Genomic DNA, 12,163 nt, shown 5'->3' with positions numbered 1-12,163 from the left:
AGAACATCAGGGAGGAAGTGCATGGCAGAGGAAAGCCGCTCAGGCTATGACAGTCAGGAAGCAGAGAGCTCTGCTCACCAGGAACAAACTATGAACCCCAGAGGCACACCCCCACTGACCTACTTCCTCTAGATACACCCTGTCTGCCCACAGTTACTACGCAGTTAATTCATTCAAGTGGATTAATCCACTGATTAGTTACAGCTCTCAGAATCTGATTGTTTCATCTCTGAATATTCTTGCATTGTCTCACATATGAGCTTTGGGGGGAGATTTCATATCCAAGCCATATCACTGCTCCTGGACTTGATCCTCCAGAGGGACCATTCTAGATGGAGGAGAGTAGTACTCAGATGCCAGCTCTTATTATTATAGAATTATTTGGTGGATTTAAAGTAGTAACTCATCAAACTCATCTCAATCCAGTGTTGAATAACTTGCCAACCACCACCCAATTAACAGGATATGTTGTCAAACTTTCTGTTGCTGTGGTAAGATATCTGGGATACATAGCTTAAAAGGAGAAAAGGTGGACTTTGGCTCATGGTTTCAGAGGTTATAGCCCATGGTCACTTGACCTGTTGCTTTGGGCCTGTGGCAAGGCAGAACATCTTGTCAGCAGTGCCTGTGGTAAAGGAGGCTGCTCACTTGACAACCAGGGAGGAAAGAGAGGAAGGGGCCAGGGTTCCAGTATCCCCGATAAGGGCATGCCCCCAGTGACCTAACTTCCTCCCCACCCCAAAGGTTCCACCACTTCTCCATAGCACTTTCCAACTGGGGACCAAGCTTTCAACACATGGACTTTTGGGGACATTTACGATCCAAACTACACTAAGCTTTGAGGAGCTTAGTGTAACTTTAGAACAATATTATTGTCCCCAGGATGTTTTGGTGGTTGTCCTTAAAGTGGCTGTGTCCTGGCCTTGAGTGTAAGCAGCTACAGGCCACCTGCCTCACGTTTCCCATTCTGCTGCCATCATCCTTGAGAACATAAATCCGACTTATTTCTTCTCTGCCCCGTGACTCAGTCTTGACCATCTTCAGATTGTCTCCTCACCACGGAGTTCTAAACTGCTTTGACTCTATTAAGATGACCCTGGAGCTAGGCACTGTGCTACATGCCTGTAGTGCCAGCTATTTGGGAGGATAGCTTGAGCTCAGGAGTTTGAAGCTAGCCTATGCAACATAGTGAGACCCTTTCTTAAAAATAGAGGGAGGGAACTGTGGGCATGGTGGTGCATGCCCGTAATCCCAGCAGCTCAGGAGGCTGAGACAGGAGGATCGAGAGTTCAAAGCCAGCCTCAGCAAAAGTGAGGCGCCAAGCAACTCAGTGAGACCCTGTCTCTAAATAAAATACAAAATAGGGCTGGGGATGTGCCTCAGTGGTCGAGTGTCCCAGAGTTCAATGCCTATTATCAAAAAAGGAAGAAAGGAAAAAAAGACTATTCCTTGATCAGTCTAATGCCCAATTGGGTCTTTTTTATTTTCTTTTTGTGAAACCCTCCAGCTCTCCTATTCCATCCATATCACTGATATAGTTGGTCTTTGCCAACCCTGTCTTGGACTCCATGGTGGTTACTTAATTTGTAGTAGTCCCCCCTAACCTGTGGAGGATACAGCACCTCTATTGGATGCTTGAAACCATGGATCGTGTCAAACCCTACTTTTACTAGCTTTATTCCTGTGAAGTCATGAAGTTTCGCCTTCCTACTTAAATGAAGCACTTTATGGTCCTCTTTGGCATATGGAAATTATCAGCATCACTGCTTTTGCAGTTCAGTGCCACTATTACATAAAATAAGGGTTATTTGAACATAAACACTATGATACTATGACAATGAACACAGGCACAAAAATTCTCTACAAAGCTGGGCACAGTGGCACATGCCTGTAATTCCAATGACTCAGGAGGCTGAAGCAGGAGGATCTAAAATTTAAAGCCAGCCTCAGCAATTTAGCAAGGCTCTAAGTAAATTAGTGAGACCCTGTCTCAAAATAAAATATAAAAATTGCTGGGCTTGGCTCAGTGGTAGAGTACTTGCCTGGCATGTGTAAGGCCCTGGGTTTGATCCACAGCACTACATATAAATAAATAAATAAAAAGATCCATTGACAACTAAAAAATATTTTAAAAAACAAAGGGGTTGCTGGGGATGTGACTGAGTGATCAAGCGCTCCTGGATTCAATCCCTCATACCAAAAAAATAAAATAAAATAAGTACTCTATATAATACTAGTAAACTGAATTCAGCAACCTATAAAAAGGATTATAGGGGGGAGGAATGATAGTAGAATGAATCGGACATTATTGTCCTCTGTGCATATATGATTACATGACCTGTGTAACTATGTCATGCACAACCTGATGAATGAGAAGTGTGAGCAGTTATACTCCATTTACGATGTGTCAGAATGCAGTCTACTGTATAATGAGTTAGGACAAACAAAAATGAATTATATACCATGATCTGGTGGAATATTTTTTAGGAGTACCAGTTTGGCTCAACATATGAAAATCCATCAATACAATTTATTAATAAACACTTTTTCTGTGTTTGATAAAATCCAACACCCTTTAATGATAAACACCTTCAACAAACTAGAAGTAGAGAAAACTTGTCCAACCTAATAAAGGGCATCTGTGAAAAACCCACAGTGGTGAAAGGCTGGAAGCTTTCCGCCTGAGTTAAGGAATAAGACAAAGATGTTGCTATTGCCTTTTATAATTCAACACTGTACTGGAGGTTCTAGTCAGGGTGATGTGTCTAAAGAGAAATAAAGGGGCTGATGTGTGAGGCAGAGCATTTGCCTAGTACATGGATGGGAGGCCCTGAGTTCAATCCCCGCTACTGCTAAATAAGTTAATTAATGAAGTATTAGAAAGGAAGAAGTAAAGCTATTTGTAGATGACATGGTCTTGTGAATAGAAAATCCTAATGAATTCATACAAGCACTTATGGATAGGTTGCAGGATAGAAGATAAAATACAATAGCTGTGGACAATCTGAAAAACAAAATAGTTAAGAAAACAATTCCATTTATAATTATTATATTCAAAAAGAATATAATAGGAAATAATTTAACAAAATAGGTGCATGAAGTATATGCTACGATTTTTAAAAAAAAATCATTGAAAGAAAAGAACACCTAAGTAAATGGAAAGATATCCCATGTTCATGAATCTGAGGACTTAATGTTAATTTAGTGATCCTCAAGTTGAACTATATATTCAACACAGTTTCTGGCAAACTGAATTGAAATTTTTGCAGAAATTGACAAAATGATGCTGTAGTGCATGTGAAAATGCAAGGGACCCAGAATAGTTAAAATCTTGAAAAAGAAAAAAATCAAGAGACACTTCCTGGTTTCTAAACTTATAAATCTATAGTAATCAAGATGGTGTGGTACTGGCAAGAGGATAGACATAGATTAGTGGAATAGAAATGAGAGTCCAGAAATAGACCCATACATTTATGGTAAATTGGTTTCAACAAGGTTGCCAAGACAGATTAACGGGTGAAATATTGTTAGGTCCTTAGGCTGAAGTAACTCCATTTTGAAAGTCAGAACCTGCCCATCCAGGTATGACCTTCCCTTTAGGCCCACCCCCAAAGAATCCCTAACTACCCTACTGAAACCACAGCAAAGATGCCAAATAACAATCACAGAACCAGAAAGGTTATTTTTTAACTACTCCATTGTACATGACTATGTAGTTAAGAAGGTTTCTCTAGCAGGCTGCTGCACCTTGCAGAAGGGCAGCCTGGCAGACTTTCTCTGTCAGTAGATCTTTGCTTGAACTTAGAGATGTGTCTCTCTGTGGATATTTATGCCAGCTACCCTAACAAATAAAAATATTCTTTTCAATACGTAGTGCTTGTACAACTGGATACAAAAGAATGAAACTGAACCCCTATCTCAAACAGCATGTAAAAACTCAAAATGGATCAAAGACCTCAATGAAAGAGCCAAACAATAAAACTCAGAACAAAATGTAATTAGTTGTCATGATTTTTGATATGTAATAGTTTTCTTAGATAAGACACCAAAAAGCACACACAACTAAAGAAAAAATAGTAAATTGGACTTCATAGATAGTAAAAACTTGTGAGGTGTGGTGGCACATGCCTGTAATCCCAGGAATGGGAGGCTGAGGCAGGAGGATTGCAAGTTTGAGGCCAGCCGTAGCAATTTAATGAGGTCCTAATCAATTTATTAAGACCATGTCTTAAAATAAAAAAATAAAAAGGGTAGGGGATGTGGCTCAGTGGTAAAGGGCACTGGGCTTAATCCCCAGTACCAAAAAAATAAAATAAAAATAAAAAAAGGTTAACTTTTGTGCTTCAAAGGACGCTATGTCAAAGTGAAAAGACAGTTCACAGAATGGGAGGAAGTATTTGCAAATCATATGTTGGATAAGTGTCTAGCATCCAGAATATATAAAGAACAATAAAAAGACAAGTCATCCAATTATAAAAAATAAGCACAGGATTTGAATAGACATTTCCCCAAGGAAGATACAATAGCACATGAAGATTCTCAATGTCATTAGCCATTGGGAATCGCTAGCCGCACCACAGTGACAGAGTGCTTCACACCCAGTAGGATGACTGTAATACAGATGGAGAATAAAGTGTTAAGAATGTAGAGAAGAAATTGGAATCTTCGAATACTGCTGGTGGGATTGTAAAGTCGTGTATCAGCTTTGGAACACAGTGTGGCAGTCCCCTCAAAATGTTATTCACAGTCACCACATGTCAGCATTTCCACTGCTGGTGTATATATATACTCGTGAGCATGAAGGACAGGTGGAGGGAGATGTAGGCCTTAGGCAGTCAGGGCAAGATGGCGAGTGAGGAGATCCCATGGGGCAGGGCCAGAACAAAGGCGCTTGGAGAGAGTCATCTGATGAGGTTGACTTCCTGCTTGACCAAAGTGCCCAGGGACACAAGCAGGGGACCCAATTAGACAAGGCACTTCCGTACTCATGATCCTAAGCGGGGATTCAATAGAAAAACTAGAAGGAATGTGCGGACAGAGGGGACACCAATCAATAATGGTGAGGAGCATTTGGATAGGGAAGGAGATAAGGAAAGAAGCAAATTCCAGAGACTCTAAAAAGGACAGGCCAAGACTCCCCCACTGGACTCCCAGCTCTGGCCTCTTCTCTTCAGAGAAGTCTCTCTCTGTATTTCTGTCTCTTTTCAATAAACCTACTTCTTACTTGCTATCGATACTGTTGTTTATCAGTGATGAGTTCTGCTTCCTCAAATGTTGAAGTATAAACACCAGAGAGGCACACCAAGGCAAGCATAGTAAGCAGGTTTTATTTAAAGGTGGTAACACAGACTTCTCCCAGGAGGGAGAAGAGGGCCATGATTGATGTGAAACCCAACCATGAAGTGAGAGCACCCCACCCCTTTTATAGATTAGAGTCTCCTGCTCTCTCCCCACCTTATCTCTCTCCTTCCTGTCTACATGACTAGGCCCAGGACTAGGCTAGTGGGATGGCAAAAAGGTGAGATGCAGATGGGCAGGGGGAGGGGCCAAATGGAGTGATTTAGGCAGGTGGGGGCCCAGGGGGCGTTAATTAGCAATTCCCCACCTGCAGCCTTTTAGGTGGGATAGTATAGGCAGGTAACCTTGGTGATCAAAAGGACTCTGGAAACACTGACATTCCAATTTCCCAGGGGCAGTCTCCAACTTCCCAGACTAGATGACCTCCATTCCTCCATTCGACCAGATTTCCTATTCTGCACCAACTACCTGTCCTTAATTCTGGCTTCACTATCTCTGTATCCTATTCTTCCATTTTTTGCTGAATGGAAACCACAAACCCAGCACACCTAGACAGCAACGACATGTCCACACAAAGACAGGAACGCTCGTAAAGACGGCATTGTTTGTAAGAGTCAAAAAGCTGAAACAACTCAGATGTCCAACAACTGAAGGTAAGCAAAAGTGGTGTCCAACAGAATATGATGTAGTCATTAAAGAATCAAAGTACTGATGTATGTTAAAACCTGGATGAATCTCGGAAAGGTGCTCAGTGAAAAAAAATCCAGATACAGGGCTGGGATTGTGGCTCAGTGGCAGAGCACTTGCAAGACACTGGGTTTGATTCTCAGCACCACATATAAATAAATAAATAAATAAATATCCATTGCCAACTAAAAAATATATATGTTAAAAAAATTAAAAAAAAAAAAGTACAGATACAAAAGAACATACTGTTTCCATTTATGTGAAATAGTCATAAACCCTAAAAACAAAAACCCATAAAGACAAAAAGTAGATTAGTCATTGCCAGGGGCTGGAGTCTGGGGAACCAACCGCAGGGGAACACAGGGGAATGGCTGCGAGCGGGCAGAGTTTGTTTAGGGTGATGAAAATGTTATGAAATTAGACAGGAGTGGTTGTTGCACAACCTTCCGAATATACTAGAACACACTGGATGATACAGTAAAAGTGAATTTTATGGCTTATCAATTTCTCTGTAAAAACAATTTAAAAGGGGAAATGAGAGCATGGCAAGATTATAAACAACTTTATGGCAATAAATGCATTAATTTAAAGGTCTTGAACAGATTCCTTGAAAAACAGCTAACCAAAAATTGTCACACGAAGAAATTAAAATTCTAAAAAAAATAATAATAATAATTCTGAATATTCTTTCGCTGCTTAAATAAATTGAATTAGTAATTTAAAACCTTCTCATGAAGAAAACCCCAGGCCAAAATAGCTTTAGTAATGAATTCCATGAAGTATTAAAGAAAATAATACCACTTTTATGCAAGCTCTTTTAGAAAATAAAGAAGGAAGAGTTCTCCATTCTTTGCTCTCTCCATTAATTTTTAAGAAAGCAGCATGATGCTCATAGCAAAACCTGACAGATATAAGAAAAGGAAATTACAGAACACCATTCTTCCTGAACACAAATGTAAGCATGGTACATCTGTAGTTTGAATATTCAATGACTTTCAGTGCCCCTGTATTAAGGGCTGAATCCCCAAGCTATTGCTATTTGGAAGCAGAGGAACTTTTGAGAGGTGGAACCTACGGAGAGGTCTTTGGGTCTTTGAAGGCGTGCCCCTGAAGCAGATTGTGGAGTTCTCATCCCTTCTTTTTGTCTTTGTTTCCTGGATGATGAGGTGAGCAGTTTTGCTCTGTTATGCATGCCTACCATGATATGCAGACTCACCACAGGCCCAAAGCAATGGGGCCAATCCATTATAGACTAGAACCTTCAAAACTGTGAGCCAGCAGTGTACAAAATGATCCAGCAATGTATCAAATGACAATACATCATGACCTGGATTTATTCCAGGAATGCATGGTTGGTTTAACATTCAATTTGTGTAACTTACCACATTAACCAAATAAAGAAGACCCTATGAGCATTTTTATTTTTATTTTTGCAGTACTGGGGATGGCACCCAGGGCCTTGTGCTTGTGAGGCAAGCACTCTACCAACGGAGCTATCTCCCCAGCCCCTATGAACACTTTTTAAAAGTAAATGTTTATCGACAAATTTCTAGAGATATATGCTCCTCCCAAACTGAACCAGGAGGACATACACAATTTAAACAGATCAATAGCAAGCAATGAAATAGAAGAAGCCATCAAAAGCCTACCATCCAAGAAAAGCCCAGGACCAGATGGATTCTCAGCCGAGTTCTACAAGACTTTCAAAGAAGAACTCATTCCAATACTTCTCAAAGTATTCCAGGAAATAGAAAAGGAGGAAACCCTTTCAAATTCATTCTATGAAGCTAATATCACCCTCATACCCAAACCAGGCAAAGACACATCAAGGAAAGAAAATTTTAGACCAATATCCTTGATGAATATACATACAAAGATCCTTAACAAAAGACTGGCAAACCATATCCAAAAACATTAAGAAAATTGTGCACCATGATCAAGCGGGGTTCATCCCTGGAATGCAAGGATGGTTTAACATCCATAAATCAATAAACATAATCTATCATGTCAATAGATTTAAGGATAAGAATCATATAGTTATTTCAATTGACGCGGAAAAAGTGTTCAACAAAATACAACACCCCTTCATGCTCAAAACAGTAGAAAAAATAGGGATAGTAGGAATATGCCTGAACATTGTAAAGGCTATTTATGCTAAGCCCATGGCCAACATCATTCTTAGTGGAGAAAAACTGAAAGCATTCCCTTTAAAAATGGAAACAAGACAGGGATGCCCTCTTTCACCACTCCCATTCAACATCATCCTTGAAATACTAGCCAAAGCAATTAGACATACTAAAGAAATTAAAGGGATGTGAATAGGAAAAGAGGAACTCAAGCTGTCACTATTTGCTGATGACATGATTCTATATTTAGAGGATCCAAAAAACTCCTCTAGAAAACTTCTAGACATCATCAATGAATTCAGCAAAATAGCAGGTTATAAAATCAACACACATAAATCTAAAGCATTTTTATACATAAGTGATGAAACATCTGAAAGGGGAATGAGGAAAACAACTCCATTTGCAACAGCATCAAAAAAAATAAAATACTTGGGAATCAATATAACCAAAGAGGTAAACGCTCTCTACAATGAAAACTACAAAACATTGAAGAAAGAAATTGAAGAAGACCTTAGAAGATGGAAAAATCTCCCATGTTCTCAGATAGGTGGAATTAATGTTATCAAAATGGCCATACTTCCAAAGGCACTATACAGATTTAACACAATTCCAATTAAAATCCCTATGACATTTCTCATAGAAACAGAAAAAGCAATCATGATTCATCTGGAAGAACAAAAGACTCAGAATAGTCAAAGCAATCCTGGGCAGGAAGGGTGATGCAGGAGGTATCACTATACCAGACCTTAAACTCTACTATAAAGCAATAGTAACAAAAACAGCATGGTATTGGCACCAAAATAGACAGGTAGACCAATGGTACAGGATAGAAGACACAGAGACATACCTACATAAGTACAGTAACCTCATACTAGACAAAGGGGCCAAAAACTTACAATGGCGAAAAGATAGCCTCTTCAACAAATGGTGCTGGGAAAACTGGAAATCCATATGCAGTAAAATGATATTAAACCCCTCTATCTCACCCTGTACAAAACTCAACTCAAAACGGATCAAGGATATAGGAATTAGACCTGAGACCCTTCACCAAATAGAAAAAAAGTAGACCCAAATCTCCATCATGTTGGCTTAGGACAAGTCTTCCTTAACAAGACCCCCATAGTGCAAGAAATAAAAGCAAGTATCAATAAATGGGATATGTTAGGTCGGAATTTAGGTGACTGTAGGGGGCAGAGCAGTTGATGTGAAGGCCAGTCGCCAAATGGTGACTGATCAAGTGGGCTAGAAAATTCCACTGACCCTTAACATCTACCTGTCACTCAGCAGCACCCCCTCCCATTCCAACATATAAAAACCTGGGCAGCCAGGACTACATGCGATTTTCTCCTGGTCCCTACCTGAGCTGTACTCCGGGGGTCTGGGAATTTCTCCTGAGAGCCAAATTCCAATAAAGCTTGCTTCGGCCACTTTCTGTCCAATTTTATTTGGCTGCTAACTGTGCCCCCGAGCTTACAGGGTAGATTCAAACTAAAAAGTTTTTTCTCAGCACAGGAAACAATCAACAATGTGAAAAGAGAGCCTACAGAGTGGGAGAAAATCTTTTCCACACACACTTCAGACAGAGCACTAATCTCCAAAGTTTATAAAGAACTTAAAAAACTTTACACCCAAAATACTAAGAACCCAAACAATAAATGGGCTAAGGAAATGGGCAGACACTTCAGAGAAGAAGATATATAGGTGATCAACAAATATATGAAAAAGTGCTCATCATCCCTAGTAATTAGAGAAATGCAAATTAAAACCACCCTAAGATTTCATCAAACTCCAATTAGAATGGCTATTATCAAGAACACAAGCAATAGTGTTGGCGTGGATGTGGGGAAAAAGGCACACTCATACATTGCTGGTGGAGTTGCAAATTGGTACAGCCATTCTGGAAAGCAGTATGGAGATTCCTCAGAAAGCTTGGAATGGACCCACCATTTGACCCAGCTATTACACTCCTCGGTTTATACCCAAAGGACTTAAAATCAGCATACTACAGTGATGCAGTTGTAAAGATAGAAAGAGCCCATACCTGTGTAAATACGAGGCTCTTCCCAAACTGCCCTCAACCCTCATAAAAGTCACAAAGAATTTTCGTCTCTTATCTTATCTGTAAAGGCCAGGTGGCTGACCCAAAAGCAAACTTTGCTGGCACAAAAGCAAACTTAAAGATAATGACAACCCTCCTCTCAGAGGTCAGGGTGACCCAGAACTTAAAATAACATGCTTTGTATACAATTTTATATGTTAACCAATTAAAAAGAACACTGTAAAACTGCTTGCCTTTCATTATAAAAACCCAGCTAAACAAGGGCTCGGGGCCTCTTAGTGTTACCGGTTACCGAGTGTGCAGAGGACCAGGCTTGAACTTGCTAATAAAAGACTCTTTGTGCTTGCATTGATCGTGGTCTCTGGTGGTCCTTGTGGGGTCTCGAGCTGCTGGGCACAACACAGTCATATCAATGTTCATAGCAGCTCAATTCACAATAGCTAGATTGTGGAACCAACCTAGATGCCCTTCAGTTGACAAATGGATAAAGAAACCGTGGTATATGTACACAATGGAATATTACTCATCCATAAAGAAGAATAAAATTATGGCATTTGTTGGTAAATGGATGAAGTTGGAAAATATCATGCTAAGTGAAATAGGCCAAGCCCAAAAAACCAAAGGCTGAATGTTTTCTCTGATAAGTGGATGACAATATATAGCGATGGGGGGTGGCAGGGGGGAAGAGAAGAATGAAGGAACTTTGGATGGTGTAGAGGAAAAGGGGGTGGGAGAGTGTGAGGAGAATAACAGTAGAATGAAACGGACAGTATTACCCTATATATATATGTATGATTACATGAATAGCATGAATACACATTGTGTACAACAAGAGAAATGAAAAGTTGTACCCCATTTGTGTACAATGAATCAAAATGTGTCTGCACAAATAAAAAATATTTTAATAAAAAAATTTAAAAATATAAAATAAAATAAAAGTAAATGTTTAGATTAATTAGAGGACCTGAATGAAAAATTGATCATGGTAGTTACAGAAAAAAAAAAAAAAAAACTTTGTTAGAACTCTTTGCACATATGACTAAGAATAAATTTGATTTTAAATTTCATGGGGCAGCTGGTTGGGGTGATACATGCCAATAATGCCAACAACTCAGGAGGTTGAGGCAGGAATAGCTCAGGTTCAAGGTCAGCCTGAAAACCTGGCAAGATTCTGCCTCAAAACCAAAAAATAAAAAGGGCTGGGGATGTACCTCAGTGGTAGCTTAGTGGGTTCAATCCCCAGTACTGAAAAATAAACAAATAGATAAATAAGTGGGGTGGGAGGATGGGCACTATAATATAAAGCTGCTTGCTGGCCCTTTCTGCTGCGGTCATTTCCCCGCCTCCCAACTACTTGTCAATCTGTGAACATCCTGGCTAGCTATTGGTTCATCAGTCAGCTTGCAAGTGTCCTTCTCCGTTATTGGTCCCCTTTAGCCCTGCGGAATTCAACTGCTTAAGGATAGCTTCCCTGCGGTTTTCTCTCTTCTCCTCTCCTCACTTGCATGCTTCTCTCTCTCCTCCTGGCTTTCATGCTGTCTCCTCCATTTCACTCTCCTGCGCTGTGCGCCCTTTCTCTTTTCCTCTCTTTTTCTCTCTTGCCCGCAGGGAGACACTCTGTGTGCTTAATAAACTCCCTATGTGAGTTCCCGTGTCTGGAGTGGTTTCTGGTTCTTAAAGGCACCATAGTCTTTTTTCATACATATAGAAAAAAAGTCAGCAGGCCAGACACCTGGGTCCTATGACCATTAGACATCTCTGGTCCTCTTTCTTTTTGGTGCCGGTGATGGAACCCAGGGTCTTCTGTGTTCTTAGAGCACACACCCTTATCACGGAGCTACACCCCTCCAGTCCCTCTGGCCATCTTTTACTGGGAACAAGAGCAAATGCCCTTCATGGAAGGTTAAGGGTGAGTGCTACAACCACACCCACAATCTGACCTTAAATCTTATGATGATGGCATTTGGTGGAAACAATAGGCAAATGATATTTG

Source organism: Sciurus vulgaris (assembly GCF_902686455.1).
Source record: "Sciurus vulgaris genome assembly, chromosome: 3".
Classification (NCBI taxonomy): domain Eukaryota; kingdom Metazoa; phylum Chordata; class Mammalia; order Rodentia; family Sciuridae; genus Sciurus; species Sciurus vulgaris.
Note: the sequence above shows the minus strand (reverse complement) of the source record.